Source organism: Pleurodeles waltl, chromosome 4_2 (genome assembly GCF_031143425.1).
Source record: "Pleurodeles waltl isolate 20211129_DDA chromosome 4_2, aPleWal1.hap1.20221129, whole genome shotgun sequence".
Classification (NCBI taxonomy): domain Eukaryota; kingdom Metazoa; phylum Chordata; class Amphibia; order Caudata; family Salamandridae; genus Pleurodeles; species Pleurodeles waltl.
Window position 1 is genome coordinate 362,126,189 of NC_090443.1, and position 12,607 is coordinate 362,138,795.

Sequence of the window (12,607 nt, forward strand, 5' to 3'; positions counted from 1 at the left end):
TAGGTTGTAATGAATCTAATGGACTCACTTTCCTTCTCTTGCCTTCTATTAGTTCCATACAAAACATCATCTCTACTTAATGTCACCACTTTGCGTTTGGCTTGATCGATCACTTTAGCCCCATAGCCTCTGTTCCTGAACCTTTCACACATCACATTACACTCTTGGTGAAAATCAGCTTCTTCGCTACAGTTCCTCCGGGCTCTCAACAATTCTCCAAACGGAATACTCCGTATTAGAGTCCCCGGATGTGCACTGTGAGCACTTAGTAGACTATTACCGGCTGTTACCTTCCTATACAATTTGGACACTAATCTACTGCCCTTCACAGAAATTTCCACATCGAGGAACTCTATACACTTTGAATCCAAATGCTCAGTAAATCTTAGGTTGCACTCATTGGTGTTCAGATCTCGCACAAATTGCATAGCTGCTTCTTCATTACCCCTCCAAATTACAAAAATGTCATCAATAAAACGACACCACAAGACCACATTGGTATCGAATTGGGTAATTTCTTCTGACACCTGTTCCTCCCACCAGCCCATAAACAAATTTGCATAGCTGGGGGCAAAACAGGTGCCCATAGCTGTCCCTTGAAGCTGTTTGTATAGTTGACCATCAAAGATGAATACATTGTTCTTAAGACAGAACTCTATCATAGTGCATAGCATTTCCGAATGGAAGAAAAAAGACAATGACCTTGCTCTGAGAAAGTGTCTAATAGCTCTCACCCCCAAGCCATGATCTATGCTCGTATACAGACTAGTCACATCTAGGGTTAACAGTAAGAAGTCATCTTCCCATACAATATCCTCAATGATTTTTAAAAAATGTGTGGTGTCTTTAACATAAGAGGGTATTGACTCCACAAAAGGACGTAGGAAGAAGTCAATATATTTTGATGTACTTTCCAGGAGCGATTCCATAGCCGAAACTATAGGCCTCCCTGGTGGGTTAACCGCATCCTTGTGAATTTTGGGGAGAAGATACAGAACTGGAATTTTCGGATGATCACATTTAAGAAACAGGAATTCATCCATTCTATCAACCCTTGATCTTTCCAATCAATGAGCATATCAATATATTTCTCATTCATTGATTTGACATCTCCCCAACTCACTTCTTCATAACACAGAGTATTGCTTAGCTGTTTCATTCCCTCTGACACATATTTGGTGGTATCTTGAATGACTACATTACCCCCCTTATCGGATTGTCTAATCACAATGGTATGGTCTTCTTTCAATTTCCGAAGGGCTTGCCACTGTTCACCTGATAAATTGCTGTTTCTCACATTCATCACACTATATCTCAACTTCTTCAATTGTTTGGTCATTTCTCGCTCAAAAACCTCAAGGGCATCACAATGAATGGCAGGTAGAAAGGTAGATTTTGGTTTGAAATTACTCGGACAATTGCTGTTTAAAGCAATACCAGTTCCCATCAGATTGAGGATAGGGTCTTCATGGGGAACCATCCCCTCACATAAATCCATTGCTGTATGTAATACATCAATATCAGAGATACATAGATTGCTCACATTCGTTTCCACCCCCACTTCCTTATCCTTTCTAACCTTAGTGTGGTACCACTTTTTCAATTTTAACTTCCTAATGAACTTAAAGGTGTCAATCCTAGTCTGAGTGTAATTGAAACAACTAGTTGGGCAGAATGACAGGCCCAGAGATAAGAGGTCCTCTTCAACAGCAGACAACACTCTGCTGGAGAGATTTATAATATTCATGGTTTTCACTTGCGTGCTCGAGTTATCATTCCCTGGGGTCTTGTATTGTCTCCTGCGCCCCCTCTTCTTGGCCTGTCTGTTCCTCTCCCTCTTCCTCTGACTCCTCGTCCTCTGCCTCTCTGGGGGTGAGTTCCCTTGTGTTGATCCATCCTTCCCTGGTTCAACAGTCTGAATTGCTTTAAAAAATTCAATCTGTCCACTTCTTTATCTGATGCCGGAGCCCCAGCCAAAGCAGTGTCTGAAACATCTGAGAGATTCCCATCCGAAATGTCACTTTCTTCCTGTTCCTCAATTGGTTGGCTAATTTGTTCAAAGTCCCTTGAATTTAGTTCGGTAGCTTCCTCATTGTACATATGATCATATTTCCGCTGAAATGTTAAAATGCGGCCAGCCTGATAATCCTTAAAGTCCCTTATGAATTTTCTCTGCTTTTTGGCAGTGATCTCTTCCTCAAATTTGCAGAGTTTTTTCTCTAAATTTTTCATATACTCATCAAATGTTTCCTGCGTGATTATTGCCAATATCTCCAATCTTACTTTCTCCATCTCTTCTAGGGTCCTACTCCTATCTTTCATTGCATATTTCGTCAATATACGCATCATATTCAATGAGCTCTGTTTCGAATTCTCAGCCCACTCCTCGAGCATTTCTGGATCAGGATCCTCATAAGTAGGTACAGTATAAATCCTCAACCCCCTAGGGACACGCTCCACCTCAATATATCTCTGTAGTGACTCAACCTCCCACCATTTCGACAATTCTCTTCTATGCAGTTTTTCCATTTTTTCATACAAAGTTTGTAGTTTCACTTCCACCTTCAAATTACTACGACTGGGCTGTGTACTGGGCCCCTCATTCATCTGGGCAAAGAATAATTTATTCGATTTTTCCTTTCGTTGGGCTTCCCATCCGGAAGCCATAATTGCTGAAATAAATTGGATGATTAACCAATTGAACAGGTAACAATGTCCCTGGTATTATCTTGGATGTGGGCAAAAAGCACCTTAAATCTGGTGCATTTCCCACTCTGTTCCTATACCGTGTTCCTACCAGGAAGGCAATCGAAGCTGGGCCATTTTAAAGTCATAAAGCATTCTAAGCAAAATAGGTTCAGTACGGACACAAAAGACAAGACAGTTTTTCTTAACACCTTGTGTGGCTTACATAACCACACTAACAATCCATATTAATTCAGCATAAATCCTATATTGATTGTCAAATTCCGTCACTCCTCTAAATGCCAAATTAAACTTCCGCGCTGCAAAACTAATAAACAAGCGCGTCGTCAATGGATTGCGGCGTATTACTTAATAAATTCATAATGCGTCATCAATGCGTCGTAAATGCGTATCTATTCCCAAAGTCAATTGTGCACACACCACTCGGCTAGAGGAAAGTGTGATTAGCCAACAACAATGTTCGAAGAACCCTTTGTGCAATTTCGCCCCGTTCTCAACGTTTGGCGCGTTACGAAAGAGCATGCCACAGCCTCCCGGTTACGATGTAAACACGAAAAGGTCTTACTCGTGGGGCTCCTTTCAATTCCAGCGTCGGAGCAGCACGGCTCCCAAACGCCTCCACTGTCGGATCGCACGATCGCACCGATCCGGTCACAAATGGCGCCTCATGTTGTATACGGAGATCGCATAATCCAGAACCTCCATTCGCCTTCGTATCAGCCCAGCTCCGCACCTACAGCCATTTAACTCCTGGTAAATCCAGTACAGGGGCTCCCGCATTAACGAAGAAATAATTCACATAAACACTCGGACTGCAGGAACACCACACAGCGGTCCCGGGTGGGCTCCGAGAGGCCCTAATAAATCCTCCAACTCTCCTCCAAATAACAGGAGACCCAGGACACCTCCAAGGTGCAAATCAATTTATTTCAGCACACAAATCCAACGCGTTTCGGCAACAGCCTTACTCATGGATACATCATTGTTACAGTGCCCCAAGTTAAAAACCATGCAATCCTAGACATAAAAAACAGACAACATCTCAAATCCCCACCAAAAGACACAAAATGTGGCGGCCATCTTAAAGTGCATCTATAAATAAGTTTCACAGTAGTTTATACCACAGTCCTATCAAAATACAACTCAAATTATTGTTCAAATCCATCAGAATCTTTAAATTAATGTGATATCATAATTCGCATAATAAATAGAGTAGAATTCAATTGCCAAAATACAAAAATTGTAAATAGAATAATTCATTGCATTATAAAAGTTTGTTAACTATAAATGTTTTCAAAATTTTAAAATTCAATATATCACTTAAATCCTGAACATTATTAACTATGCTTGAATTAATTACATATCATCCTATACCATCCAAATAGACCTGTACACCTACACAAAACTTTATATACCAATATGAGATTCCCCAATAATATGAGATCCCCCAAAAGTTTTGTGTAGGTGTACAGGTCTATTTGGATGGTATAGGATGATATGTAATTAATTCAAGCATAGTTAATAATGTTCAGGATTTAAGTGATATATTGAATTTTAAAATTTTGAAAACATTTATAGTTAACAAACTTTTATAATGCAATGAATTATTCTATTTACAATTTTTGTATTTTGGCAATTGAATTCTACTCTATTTATTATGCGAATTATGATATCACATTAATTTAAAGATTCTGATGGATTTGAACAATAATTTGAGTTGTATTTTGATAGGACTATGGTATAAACTACTGTGAAACTTATTTATAGATGCACTTTAAGATGGCCGCCACATTTTGTGTCTTTTGGTGGGGATTTGAGATGTTGTCTGTTTTTTATGTCTAGGATTGCATGGTTTTTAACTTGGGGCACTGTAACAATGATGTATCCATGAGTAAGGCTGTTGCCGAAACGCGTTGGATTTGTGTGCTGAAATAAATTGATTTGCACCTTGGAGGTGTCCTGGGTCTCCTGTTATTTGGAGGAGAGTTGGAGGATTTATTAGGGCCTCTCGGAGCCCACCCGGGACCGCTGTGTGGTGTTCCTGCAGTCCGAGTGTTTATGTGAATTATATATATATATATATATATATATATATAAAAAACATCAATGTTGCCAGACATCCGAGGCTGCTATTTCAGTAGCAGTCCAGGCGTGGACCTAGCCATCCACATATTATTACCAACAATCCTCCTGTTACATGCAGAGAGTTCCCGGACACCAAGTGGAGGTCCAAAAGACTTTATTCACCAATGCTTCTTCCCAGAACAACGCGTTTCAGCCGTAGCCTTGATCAAGTAACAGGAGGATTGTTGGATATATATATATATATATATATATTACAAAAAATTCAACCCACTTAATACTTACCTGTACTTACCTTTAAAACCTTTACCACGCATATACCTTTACCTTTCATGCCTTCACAATGAAATTTGTTGTAAAGGCATATTCGTGGTAAACACATATGCGTTGTAAATGCATTTTGTTGCATTCACCAATTAAATGCATAGAAAACAAGGATTTTTTAAACCTCTTGAGGAAAAAGTGTTGAGCAGCATAACAAAGGGATGTTTCTCCACCTTGACAGGTCATCAACAGCTGGTCTTTATCTTACGTCCAAAGGCAGGTGCCAGATGTTAGCACAAGGCTCCAGGTGAGATGTGAAGGATGTTGGTGCTAACATCCCATCACTTATGTATAACATGGCTGGCGGCGATTATGTAAGGACGGAGTCTGGCAACTTATGACGCCTCACACCAAAAACTAAAACAGGGTACAACATTTTGAATCGACCCAGAAGAAGCAGAATTTACTGGAAATATATGTTTGACAATTATAAGATGGCAATAAAAAAATCTACAATATGCAGAAATTATGCCTCAGACTCTCCCTTCACTGAAAGCACTTTAGGAATACATTTCCCTTTGTTATGCTCTCAACACTTTTCCCTCAAGAGGTTAAAAAAAAAATCCTTGTTTTCTATGTATTTCGTTGGCATGCAGGAAATTAACAGTTGTTGTGAAATCACTGATCAGACTGTCAGTAGTGATGCCATTGGTTTATGTAGTATTCTGCCGCAGGCATTCTTGCACTCACAGGGCAGGGTTTTAACATCCTCCCACCATGATTTCCACAAATGTATTACGGGTGAAGACCATTAGGGTCTGCATGTATGGAAGACAACCGCCATCCCTCTTTTACTGAAATAGCTCAGTAGGTGAAAAATCATTGCACATTCATTCTCCTCGAACAACTAAATCTCTAGTGAGTGCTGAAAGCTTTAGTCAAACAACTTCTAAAGGATCCTTATCTTGTGAAGGGCAGTTGGTGAGGATTCTGCGGTTAATGTCAAAAGAAAATCATAAAAATAGGCAGCTAATTACCAACAATGCACACTTTGTAATCAGCATTTACTTCCCTTCTAATGTGCACAGGATGATCCAATAAAAACACCTCCTCAAAGAGGATACCTCTGGTGCAGAATCCCTTTCACCAAAAGATTGTTGTACTGACCCAATATGAGAAGGTGACAGACACGCAGTCCAACTTGTAATGCTGCAAGCAGCGTTACTTGTGCAAGGGTATGGGTGGTGGGATGCTTTTGGAGCAGGCCTTAACAGGATCACATATCACGTTCTTTGTTCCAGGGCAGGCGGAGCTACATCTGCCAGTCCAACGGAATGCATATTGTGGGACACAAACCGTGCCGGTCTCTTTGGGTACCATGCCACAAACAGTAGACTGCTGGTCTCAGACGGTTTCTGGGGACCACAAGTGGCCAAGCTCCAAAGCACCACCATCTTCTTCTAGAAGTCAACTGCCAGCCCATCCTGTGCTCTGCAGCGTCCCGAATAAAACTATTAAAGAACGAAAGGCAAGCCATCAAATTCACTTGTCCATTGAAAGCTCCTGAGTCAGTGTTTTCTGAAACTGCTTTTAAATGATATGAGGTCAAAGCACTTTTAAAAAGATGCACTTTTAGTGGTATGGGGTCTTTCATTCCTTATGTAATCTTATTTGCTGCACATTCAAAACACATATTATACCACAGCCAACGGCTATACCGGTTCTTAGGAACCCTGAACCAGAGTATTAGGCCCCAGCCTTTAGCGAGGGCCTAGAACAGGGAACAGGATCTTTAACAATTGGTGTAGGCTGAGGTAGAAAGGCTATAAGGCTATTAGAACATGCCACCCACTGAGGGGAGAGTATACCAAAATTAAAACAAGGGAGAAACACAAAGACACACACTGGAATGTTGCAGCAGAAGGCTTGTGCCAGCCAGAATTAGCCGTGGGCAATTCCAATGTCTTCAGTCCAATGTTCTAATGAATAATATTGAATATTGAGTACACATATTGTACATCTGAAGCTCAGCCTCATCTGTATGTGAATATAACAAGTCTTATTCATTACTCACCTCAACAGTACAAATTTCATCAAGCTCAGAAGCCACAGAGGAAGAGCGAACCCACAGGATTAGCTTCCCTGAACTTGAGGATTCACACAGATCTCTACAACTGATGCATTAGTTTGCTACGTACGGAAAATACTGCATACAACGGATCAAGAAGAACTGAAAGGAGCACATATGTGCGCCGGTAAGAAATAGTAAACCAACATGTAGGCCTCCAAATCTGATCGTAGAAGCCACCACATGCTTTGTTAATAAACTAGGAGCACCTGGGCTCAAGGTCATCTTCTAATGTACTCCAAAGAAAAGATTAAGCTCAGACATGGTAGAATTCAACAAAGGTTCCTCCATGTAATATCACTTAAAGAGGGCCATCGGATCCTTGCAAATATAAAACAAAATTCTGGAATGGCTTTTTTTTAATTTGGTTTTGAAACACATTTTTTTTGCTTCTAAAGCTTGACTCATTATTTGCCTTTTTTTGCTGTACATGGCAGCCCACCCTATTCAGTTAGAAATAGTCTAACGTTGGTCTTGCAATATAGTTACAAGTGTGCGATAAAGATGTTTTTCACAGTATTATTCATTACAATTATGTTACTATACAGATATGTGTGCCATGGGACGCAAAAGTAATTGTCAGCCCTTCCAAGTACCAATGCATCAGGGGTTAGACTAACGCACTTAGTGCTGGTGTCCACATCACTGCACTAAAATGTATTGGTCATGAATTATGACTCCATCCTACAGCTCCAAGAGGAGCACTCTTTGAAGAGCTGCAATTAAACAGGGATCTCGTTGGCAATGACTGCGCTGTGCAGAGGGACTGTCTCATCTGTTAACTTTAATCTTCGCAGCCGAGGTCCACCGGAGGGCAGGACACAATGATTGGTGAAAGGCAGCAAGGTAAGCCTACAAACGGTAAAAGGGGTACACCCCCCCCCACACACAAAGTGATAAAGTCACCTCAAAGGTTCCATTTACTCCCAAACTGTAAGAATGATTTATGGTATGATGATTTATGACTGACAGGCTATGAAGCGAGATGATACATTGAAAGATGGAGTATGGCTTGTACAAATTACCATTTGTCGTCAACTGTCAGAAGTGATTTATGATATGACTGTCACAAGGGAATTATGGCCTCCAATAAACTATATTGGGTGTGCTTATGCTTTAAATCAGATGCCCAATAAACTGCGACCAATACTTCCAACATACAGAAATGTATGCATTTCATTGATTGGATTCGGGATGGTCCGTGTGCAAGGTTTACAATTCCACAACCAGCAGAGTGCCGCACATGGACCATGCCTATTGTTTTAATGTAAGGCGCCTGCCCTACTGTGACCATAAAGTGTCTGATTTGGCAAAGGCAGGCAGACAGTCAGGCGGCAACTTTATTTTTCATTGCTGCATCCGTGGCTCACGTGTGAGACCTACATTCAGTAGTTGGGTCTCACCCACAGTGTGGCACAGAGTCTGCAGGGCAGGATGTTTTCAAAGTCCTGCAGCTCCGACCCACCTCAGCGGCCCCACAACACAATTGCTGCTGCAGCTATTGCCCACCTCTGCGGGCCCGAAAACAATTGCTGCAGCTCAGATGTGCCCACCATAGGATAAGCACAACAGAGACCAAACTACAAAAGCTAACAAGGTGCACAGGGAAGGCATACTGCGAGTTGCAGTAGTGTCTGTGTTGTGGCAGCTGGAGACAGGTGGGCGGAAAGCATGTGGGTTCTCCTTTCTGTGAGTGAAAGAAATAAGAGGAAAGAGAGGACTCATCAGGCCCATAGCCCTCTTATTTGTGTAATTACGACTAGGCCTGCGGTCACGCTAAGCATCAGTCAGAGAACACCTGCTATGCTGAGCGGGCAGAGCTTTGAACAGAACTGTTGCCAGAAGCTAAACCTGATGTGCTTGCAGAACGTCACCTCCTTGGCAGCATCCCTTCAGATTCTATGTAGCTACTTGAGGCACACATGGCTCACGAGACTCCTGCATGCAATCAACCACAGTCAAATATTTTCTGCAACCGCCATCCCACACACTCCACTGTATACTTTTTAAGGACTTGCAGTTCTGATAAAGAAAAAAAAAAGGTGCTGTTCCAGAAAAACAAAAACAAAAATAAATCATCTTCATGCAAAGGTAAAATATAAATTATGCTTCCATTTGTTTGCTAAGTTTAAAGTCTTTACAGTGTCCTTTTAGGGATAGGTTTTGTAACAGGAGTTTAAAGGAAGCCCGAAAAAATATAATCATGCTGTGTGATGTATTTTTTTACTTATGGTAATGTTAAAAGTATGCTGTCATCTAAAAGTAGTGGTTTTCTTGTAGAACATTGGCCTCAATGCAGAACACAGAATTGTATGTTTTCAGAATCTGTACTCTAAAGTCCTGGCCCCTTGACATAACTCCATAAAAAAATGTTGCCCAGAGATTTTCATTTTTGATTTGTGTTTTTGTATCATTAGAGAAGTAATTTACCTTGTGTAGACATTGCTAATCCAGGCCGATTTTTTGTGGGTCACATTTTAAAAAAATGGTGGATGTGTTGCAGTGAAGATGTAATATTTCAGGAACCATTAAACCTATATACTTCATTTTGGTGTCAAAACATAGGTTTTGGGAGTCAAGTAGTCTTATAGAGAAAGAAAATAGTTCCTCAGAGCAATCCTTCCACCATTTTCCAAAATGGCAACTCTATAATGATGTGCTGTAGCCATCATATTGGTAATTTATTTTAATATTGTTTTTGTTCCAGGTTTTCTGTTGATTCAAATTCGTAAACATGAGCGAAGTAGGTGGAAGCAGAGGATCTTTACCTCCTGATAGAGTGTTGTTAACTAACAAATCTGAGGACTTCTTCAACAAAGAAAAATGTGTCATATGCCAAACTAATCCGAAAGAAAAGCTAACATCAACTGTGGCTGGACAGAAGAGAATTAAAGATGCTGCAGAAATACGGCAAGACGGAGTTCACAAAAGATTGAAACTGATGGGCGAAGAGGATCAAATATTTTATCATTGTAACAACAAGTGCTGTAAGTCATATACAATGGAAAAAAGCCTGGAAAAAGTTTGTCAAAAAAATAGCAGGAACCAATGAATCACAACAAGAAATGGAGTCTTCTGAAAAAGCGATGACAACCAAACTCAATGCGCATCAACTTAGAAAACCGATGGCTACACCTCGTCCACCTCCAACAACTGTTCAGAAAGCAGGAGTTCTTCAATGTGTTATCTGTGGATTAGCCGGAACAAGGGCCAAAGGGATTGACGAAAGAACAAAGTACAGAGTATGTGAGCCTCAAAGGGCAAACATGTTTTTATCTGCAGCTAGTTTCTTCCAATATGAAGTTTTCAACTGAGTAGCTGATCTAAACAGCAAAGTTAATGTATTTGCAGCAGACTCATATGTACACCCAAACTGGGTACATGCATACATTTAAAAATATGAATGTACAATGAGCTCCCAGCAGCAACGTAACCATCAGCCTTCAGTTAAGTTTGCACTCTTTGAAAATGCAAATTAAGTTTTAAAGTCACTCTTGAGCGCTAGCTAGGTTCACACTCAGTGTGATCAGAGAAATAATGGTCAACTTTGATGAAACTGTATTGATCCATAATTATGAAATTAAGATTTCTCCTTTGAGAATGTACAATGACGGAATTCGTTTCTGTCAGTCTAACAAAAAGAATGAGCCACTTATGGTGTTCTCAGCTGATCTGGCTCCTGAAGTTCTTGCTGCCAAAATAAGATCACAGGATGAAGTAAAATCAGAAGAAGTATTTTATGAAATGTACTGAAAGATTTAGATTTTGGACTTAATTACAAATTTTGTGATGCCCCAGAGCTCAGTAAATCATGGGAGTCAACACGAATGCCTGATGTTCTCTTAACATTTTATACATCATTAATTAATATCATCAAAGCAAATACTGTTACAAACTAAAGTTCTTGAATTCAGAAGAGAAGCCAACAACATTGAAAATGGCTTTGAAGATATAAGCAACAAAGTGGGAGACAATCCCATGAACCAACAGGCTTATGCTGTGTAAATGTACTGTCTTTTCCAAATCATGTTTTATGAATTACATCACAGCAAAAAGACAACTCCGCTACACATGATGACTTCCCACCAAATCTATGACAAGTGCAAAAGTAAAGAGCTAATCACTTCAATGAACAAGTTATAATGACATAGTAAGGAGCTGAAACATTTAAGCAGTTCATGTTGTAAAATCTTGTGAATCCGACAGCACACTACTTCCAAGTCACTTACCAGGAAAGGCCTTATAATTGCTTCTCTTGATAATTTTGATTTTGAAGGCAGCTCTTCTTTGTCTGGAACACCCAGCACACATGACACTACCATAGTGAAGTAGCTTCTGGAAAACAAGCTGTGTCAGCTGTAGGCATAAACAATTAAAGCTGCAAACTTATAACCCAACTGCCTTGCCAACATGTGCAAAATGACTACATGTCATCAACACGTCCTAGTGTACCAGAATGTTTAAAAGTGGCTGATGACATGGATCTTCTTCTACCTGAGGCTGCAGTCCGCAAAGCTGATTTAACTGAATTTATCATATCGCTTATTCTGTGGGGACTGAAGGATGAAGAAAAGCCACTTTCTCTGTGGGCTGATATTCATGCTCTGATCTCCCAGAATACCATCCCACTGAAGAAGGTTTGGTTTTTACCAGTAATACCATCTCCAGTCCAAACTACGCAACTGTATAAACAGCTCTAAAACATTTCCAAAATGTGCATGCTCAGCTTGAAGACCAGCCTATCCTACCAATTTTCTGCGATGAAGGTGTTTTCTGTATTGTAGCGGACATTTTCCAGTAGAATTTGATGATAGTTATCCAATGATGGGCTTTTTCCACATGACAAAAGTTGCGCTGCTGTGTGTAGGAAGTTCTGTCAGTGGATGTGGCATAGACAATGCACTTATTGAGGCTGAAATCTTTGGAAGTAAAACTGTCCAGTCAGTATTGAATGGAACTTATTATGTTAATTCGTTACAACGTATGCTCATCACACCTGAGGCTATAGAAACATGCGTTGGAATGCTTTCTGGAACAAGAATGACAAAATACATTCTGCCTACCTTATCTCAGAAGTGAACAAGGCACACGGAGCACCTAATTCAAAAGACTTGAAGCAAAGCCAGGCAATGCTAAATTTACTCAGTTCAAAATCAGAAAACCTGAAAACCAAGTTTGTAGAGTTTGTCAAAGAATGTGAAGAAAAAGCATAACTTTGCAAGTACTGGGCAAATGTTTCACACATGATAGCTCTAGTGCAAAACTTGGTAAATGCTGATTGGGAAGGTGATTGGGAGCTGCATGTGAAGACTGTTGAGTCACAGATTACTGTGTTTCACAAATTTGACTGCATAAATTACCAGAGATATGGGTCCTGGTATTTGGAAAGAGTGAATACGCTAGAGGTGGAAAAACCATACCTTTACA

The 12,607-nt window shown here is 40.3% G+C and overlaps 1 protein-coding gene across 2 annotated transcripts in view; it reads right to left on the reverse strand.

The window, feature by feature from the left end:
* Nucleotides 1-12,607, reverse strand: part of FAM234B (family with sequence similarity 234 member B) — a 254,974-nt gene that overhangs the window by 209,977 nt on the left and 32,390 nt on the right. Inside the window, exon 2 of one of the 2 annotated variants that reach the window (XM_069231447.1) lies at nt 6,220-6,563. The exons of the other annotated variant lie outside the window; for it this stretch is intronic. The gene's annotated coding sequence lies outside the window, so the exon portion shown is untranslated. The remainder of the gene's footprint in view (nt 1-6,219; nt 6,564-12,607) is intronic. 2 annotated transcript variants of the gene reach the window in all.